The 6,359-nt window shown below is 37.5% G+C and overlaps 1 long non-coding RNA gene and 1 pseudogene across 1 annotated transcript; one reads left to right on the forward strand and one right to left on the reverse strand.

The window, feature by feature from the left end:
• Window positions 1–1,684: 1,684 nt before the first annotated feature.
• On the reverse strand, window positions 1,685–4,101 carry LOC122069113. The gene is made up of 2 exons (XR_006137374.1): window positions 3,975–4,101; window positions 1,685–1,977 (listed from the first exon to the last, which is right to left on the reverse strand). It is a non-coding gene; the product is annotated as an uncharacterized LOC122069113 (long non-coding RNA).
• Window positions 4,102–4,564: 463 nt separating this feature from the next.
• LOC122069122 lies at window positions 4,565–4,683 on the forward strand (annotated as a pseudogene).
• Window positions 4,684–6,359: the final 1,676 nt, after the last annotated feature.

Here is a 6,359-nt window from a genome sequence, read left to right on the forward strand (position 1 = left end):
TCATTGTGCGTAAGGGTGTCAATTTGTAATCGAAACCGAATACAAAGCCGAAATAACCGAACTGAACTAAATCAATTCGTTTAAGTATATGAGTAATCAACTTGATTTAGTTCGGTTACAGTTCAGGGTTTAAGAACCGTCGGTTCAAACCCAACCGAAACGAATTAGTATTGGTTTAAGTATATGAATATTAACCTTTGTTTTTTTTGTGTGTGTGTGTGTGTTTTTTGCAATTTATTACACATATTCACATACTAAGATAATTTTAGAGTTGAGAATGGCCATAATATCCATAATTTGAGCCCATTATGGCCTTTAGTCCATCACAATCATGGTCCAAGAGTGGAACCGTTTACATAACCGAATTAAACAGAGTTATAAAACCGTATTACAGAACTGAATCAGAATCAAAATTGAGCCAAACCGAATTAAATCGGCTTGAGTATTAAACTATTGAACCGACTCGGTCCTTGGTTCAGTTTCGTTTATCTCATCATCCCTTTGAATTGAACCGAACCGAACGAAACCAAAACTGAGCCGATCGACACCCTTAACTATGGGAACACATGCACAAACATCTAATTAGGGTCGGAACCTCTTTTCATGATGCCTGTTTCAGGGTGTAGATTACACAACTAGGTACTGATCTTTTTCTCCTTTCATTTTTCAGACAATACACATTGGAGGTTAAGCGTAGACACCATATATAATGGCCACATTAATATGATAATTTATTTTTATTTCTGGTAAATATGCTGGTTTGATCAAATTCAATGACCATTTTATCTATATAATCATCTAATCATATACTATCATAATGTCTTGAACATTGACTAAAATTTTTTTATTTGAATAAAAGGAACTTCTGAAAATTAAAGGATTTGATGACCTCAAAATTTGAGATTTTGCCTATACTTGTGAGAAAGAGAAATTGTATGGTGAGAAAGGTTCCTAGTTTCCAACAAAGGTAACAAACGTTTTCCTTTAGATATGGTTTCTTCTGATTATCTACTTGCTTCAACATGCACCACAGCCAAATCTCCTGGCCTACTCTTTGTGATATCTCACCACATGTCACAAGAAATAAGTTAATTATTTGATCTTTCCCAAACAAACAAGATTTTTTTTTTTTTAAATTTCATTCCTTACATGATCATATCATTGGCTCTGCCACTACAAGAAAGGCAGCAAGGAGAAGAAAACTACATAGCTAGGGGAGACCACAAACCATATGGTAGCAATGTTGTTCTTATTGTCTCTCGAACTAGAGTAAGTATCTACTTTTTGCTATCTGTTTATCAGCTTCTTCCTAAGTTTTAATCTTAACATCTTGTTTTGATTTCTCCTGAAAATTTATGATTGAAGTTTTAGTACAAGGCTTTGATCTCAATGCCCATTGATAAAGTTTAGAGAGAGAGAGAGAGAGAGAGAGAGAGAGAGAGAGAGAGATCTTCTGAATGTTACGGTAGATCAAATGTCACACCTGACCTTCAATAGGCCAAGGCACGCGGCACTGGACACCTCACCATATCCAGTCAGCCTGTTTCCTCAGGATCTAGACTAGGGTAGATCATAACACCACCATTATACTATTAAAGATCAGAGTTCATATATACATGCACAGTCCAACAGTAAGATATTTTACATAAGCTCTAATGCCAACTAAGTGATAAGATATTTACAATTATCCAAGTGAGAGTTACATACCTTACAAAAAGAGAATATTTACATAGTTTACAGTATCTCAGTAGTAGACAATATACAACAGAGTACTCATCAGCAGAAATATAAATATATACACAAAAGACATAGGAATAGTCTATCCTATTCCTTAGAAGAATTGGCCTCTGTAGGTATAGTCGTCACATCCACAGTCGGGTCCTTAATCTGTTTTATCCTCTGGAATATTAGCCAAGTAATCCATGGCCATTGTTTCATGATCAAGGCTGGTAGTCGAAAAAACACAGGTCTCATCATCTAGAAAAGTAAATAAAGGGGGTGAGCTCGTCATGCTCAGTGAGGGGGTGGGGGCAAGCAAGCAAACGCAATACAAATGATGCAATGCATGCTCCACATCTTATATGATGCTTATGAGTTCATTTACATTACACTACTTCCTAATTCATTATTAAATCTGAAATCAGAGGTATAGTGCTACGCAACATTGGTGGCATTCCCTACCCTATACGTTGGGCCTCAGGAATACAAGCTCGTATAGACAGGATTTAGCTAGTCCCGTAAAGAACCTCGGTCCCTGGCTAACCCCTAGGTTAGTAATCCCGGGCATTCAAGTGTAAAGTACGCCATACCTTGCTGCTATCCATCTTTGGGTACAGTACGTCACACCACGAAAGTGTATTGTTGAACAGACAGCCATAGGTTGGGATTAGTCAGTACCTATTCCCCTACTGACAAGGGGTTGTAGCACTCAAGTAGTGATACCTAACCCAATAATTCTACATGATGCATAACCATTCATCAGTCATTCATCACATGCTCATAACAATCATTGGGAATCTACCAATGTCCCATCTTACCTGCCTTACATGTTCCAGTCTCCTGTTCCATGATTCAGTATTAGAACAATAACAATAATCATATGCACACAATCATAATGCATTAGTTACAACCAAGATTACAATAATAAAACACTCCATAAAATAAGTCAAGGCACCCACTCACCTTGGTAACCAATTTCTTGAAATCCGGGTTCCTGATTCAAATGTATGTCCTCTCCGCAAATTTTTATTTCCAATTTTAACAGATAATTAAGTAATTATTTTTAGAATAAATACTACAATTCTACCTCAGCCTGTCGAAGTACATCAACTTAATTCCCAAAATTTTAACTGGGTACTTAACTTTTCTTCACTAAACAGTCTGCGTTTCCAACTTCTTTCACTACTAAGGTCATAGAAGGGAAACCATTAGTGGGTCCCTCACTTGGGTAGGGTGTCTTGGGGTTGTACCAACAACTTTTCACATTTATGGAGTCCCTGAGTACTGTTCCTTATTCAGATATGTTCCAATTTGGTTTTAACCTCCAATCTTTAATTTTATTTCATTTGGGAGATCAGGTGGGAATGAATTAGACTCCCACTTGACCCATTTTTATGTTCCAATTGTCTGACCTTAGTTTAGGTATTAAGTTCCAATAGAATTTTCAAGGTTTATAGTAAAATCTGTAGAATTGAATCTCTTTCCCCAATTTCTCACTTAACTGAGATTGGATTCAAGTGCTTTTAGTCATGTAAGGAATGTTCCAACCCATTTCAAGCTTGCATAGAATTTATTTTGTATAAAATTGAATGAAATTCTGCAAAAATCCCATTTCCAATCTTGAATAAAATTCTGCCTTAAAGTATTTGGTAGAATTTCTACCTAATCAATCCCCTACCTTTTTTCATTTTTATTTTTCTTTAAATTCCTTTGAACCACCCTAGATTCCAGGGTTCCAATTGGTTACACTGAAGGCTGATATATCCAATTCTGCAGAAATTCTTAAAGTAATTGGGAATTTAAAGGAATTTGCAGAATTGAAATATTTTCATGCCTTGGCCATCAAATTGGGAGAGAATAATTATGAATACAGGCCTAACCTAATTAATTTAGCCTCTATTAGATCCCCAACAGAAATTCCCGGGGAGAAATTAACCTATTTTACCAGATTAGGTGATAAAATAATCTCTGCTGCTAGGGCTTAGAAATTCTGTACTCAATTTATCAGAATTTGGACTTAGTTTTACATATTGCTACAGAATTGGTAGAAACCCTGAGTTCCAGGGTTTTGTAGGGATAGATTTCCTACCACTTAAGTCCCCAGTAGCCCACATAAATTAGGGCTTTCTCTACTGGCAATTGCACAGCTCATAGGAATTCCCTAGGCAGCAAACAATTGGGTAGAATCCTACCCCTAACCATTCAATTAATGCAAAATACCAAACAAACCCTACTGCAACAGTAAATCCACTCACCTAGGGGCAGTATTGATCCAATTGTAGCCTCAACTGAAGAAGTTCTCTTCCTACTTCTTCTTCTTCCTTTTCTTTCCTTCTTCTCCTTCTCTTTTCTTTTCTTTTCTTCTCACTGTTACTATAGCTCATGGTTATAAGGGGTGATATTCAGCCCTATGTTATAATATATATATATATATATATATATTAAATTTATATTAATACGGAACGAACTAATATAAAATTAAATTTATAAATTATTTCCCCCACTTAATTACTAACTTTAAAATATACATTTCATACCTTATTTAGACCTATTTACATAGGGGCAGAATGGGGGTTTGCACAGTAGGGTTGTGGGCCCCACAGTGCTAAAACCTAAGAAATTTCATATAATACCTAATTAAACTAATATGTAATTAATTTTCTAAATTTAAAATTTTATTTTATTTATTGGTATAAAATATGTATTTTCTACCTCAATTAGGTCTCTTTCTATAGGGATATAATGGGGAATTGTACAACAAAGGTGTGGGCCCCACATAGTGCAAAAACCTAGAAAAGTGCTATCGACCCATCCAACCGGCTGGCCGGTTTGGACCTACCAATTTGGATATGATCATACCAGCACTAATGCACCGGATCCCATCAATACTCCGCAGTTAAGTGTGCTTGGGTGAGAGTAATACTAGGATGGGTGACCCCTTGGGAAATCCTCGTGTTACACCATTTTTTCTTTATTCTCCTATATTAGGCCTCATAATTAAATTTACCTCTTTGTCCTCCTAACGAGTTCCCCAATGATATTGGCAGGCTGAATAGGAGCAGGTAGGGGTCACTTCTACCTTCTTGGCACTCCACAGCTGCCAACCATACCAACATTGGCTTCCTCTGCTGTTTTTTTTTTTACCTGTCCACAAGTAGGGGTATAAATATTAGATTAGGGTGTTACGTCAAAATCCATCAATAAAACTGTGAGAAAGATGAAAACCAATAGCCCACCACTGAATGCATCCTGCAACTTGAATTTGTGCAGAATTTATAGTAAACAGTAGCATCCAATCTCAAAGGAAAAGCAAAGTACTATAACTTTAAAAGGAAAACCGTAGGAAAGAAGAGAAATTGAGACCCTTTGTAAAGGAATGATAGTAATTGTCCCAAACAAGGATTTTCAACAATCTTGGATCGGCTCCACTGCCTAGGGTTAGTGACCCGTTTGTATTCACTCCTCAATCACTCTACTTCTTACGAGCTCATTTGCTTCATCAGTTCCTTGCCAAGTTGAGACGAAGGCCAAAGACATCTTTGTTCCCTCTCACAATCGTCTTTTACTCTCTCTCTCTCTCTCTCTCTCTCAGAGAATTCAATATTCAAGGAAAATTCCTGATATACTAGCCACGGTCCAATTTGAAGAAGAGACAGTAAGGCAACATATGGAAGAATTGGTTGGATTTGATGATATAGAATAGAGTGATGACATAATGGGAAAGCATGTGCATAAGAGAAGGGCCAGTAGGGTTAGGAGGAAACCTACGTGGACAAATGCCATTGTCCTCAATCATCTAGAAGGGGCTTAAAGGGAATAAATTATGTTAATGAGGTGATATACTTCTGAGTAGGGGTGTCAACGGTCCGGGTCGGTGCGGTTTCGGTCCGGTTCCACCGGTTTCGGTGTGAGTTTGGAAGTGACCGAAACCGACCCAATAAGGATTTATCGGTTTCGGTCCGGTGTCGGTTTCGGTGCGGTTTGGGTTCGGGTTGGTACCGGTTTGGATTTATTAGGTTCATTTCGGTTTGGATCGGTTTTTTAAACCGGTATGGAGCCATTAGGAAACAACCAAATGATGAATTGTTGAACTTCGATTTCTTAAATCGATTTGTAACCGGGTTGGTTTTGATTTTTGGTCTAGTTTGAATTCGATTTTCCATACAAATGTATACAAAACTATTCAAATTTTAATTTTTTTAATGAATTTTGGAGTGTTTCGGTTTCTTACCGGTTTGGTTTCGGTTTCGGTCCGGGTTTTGAGCCGGTTTCGGTTTGGTTTCGGGTTCATCCGGTTTTCGGTGCGGTTCGGTTTGGTTTTGGGGTTACAATACTTGAAACCGAACCGAACCAATAAGGCTTCGGTTCGGTTCGGTCCGGGTTGTTATCGGTTCGGTCCGGCCGGTTTTACCGGTTCGGTTTAGGAATTGACACCCCTACTTCTGAGTGTAGTTGGGTTCGGTAAGGGGGAGTTGACTGAGATTTATAAATACCAGAGCACCTACTTGTAAAATGGCATTAATAACAAAGTTCTGTTTTTCTCCATTAATTCTGTGTTTTCTTCTTCTTTCTTCTTCTTTTGTCTTCCTTTTTTGTCCATTTTCTGGTGGCTTACCATGGCTGAATCATCTTGGTGCTTT

Source organism: Macadamia integrifolia, unplaced genomic scaffold (assembly GCF_013358625.1).
Source record: "Macadamia integrifolia cultivar HAES 741 unplaced genomic scaffold, SCU_Mint_v3 scaffold536, whole genome shotgun sequence".
In the NCBI taxonomy this organism is placed as follows: Eukaryota; Viridiplantae; Streptophyta; class Magnoliopsida; order Proteales; family Proteaceae; genus Macadamia; species Macadamia integrifolia.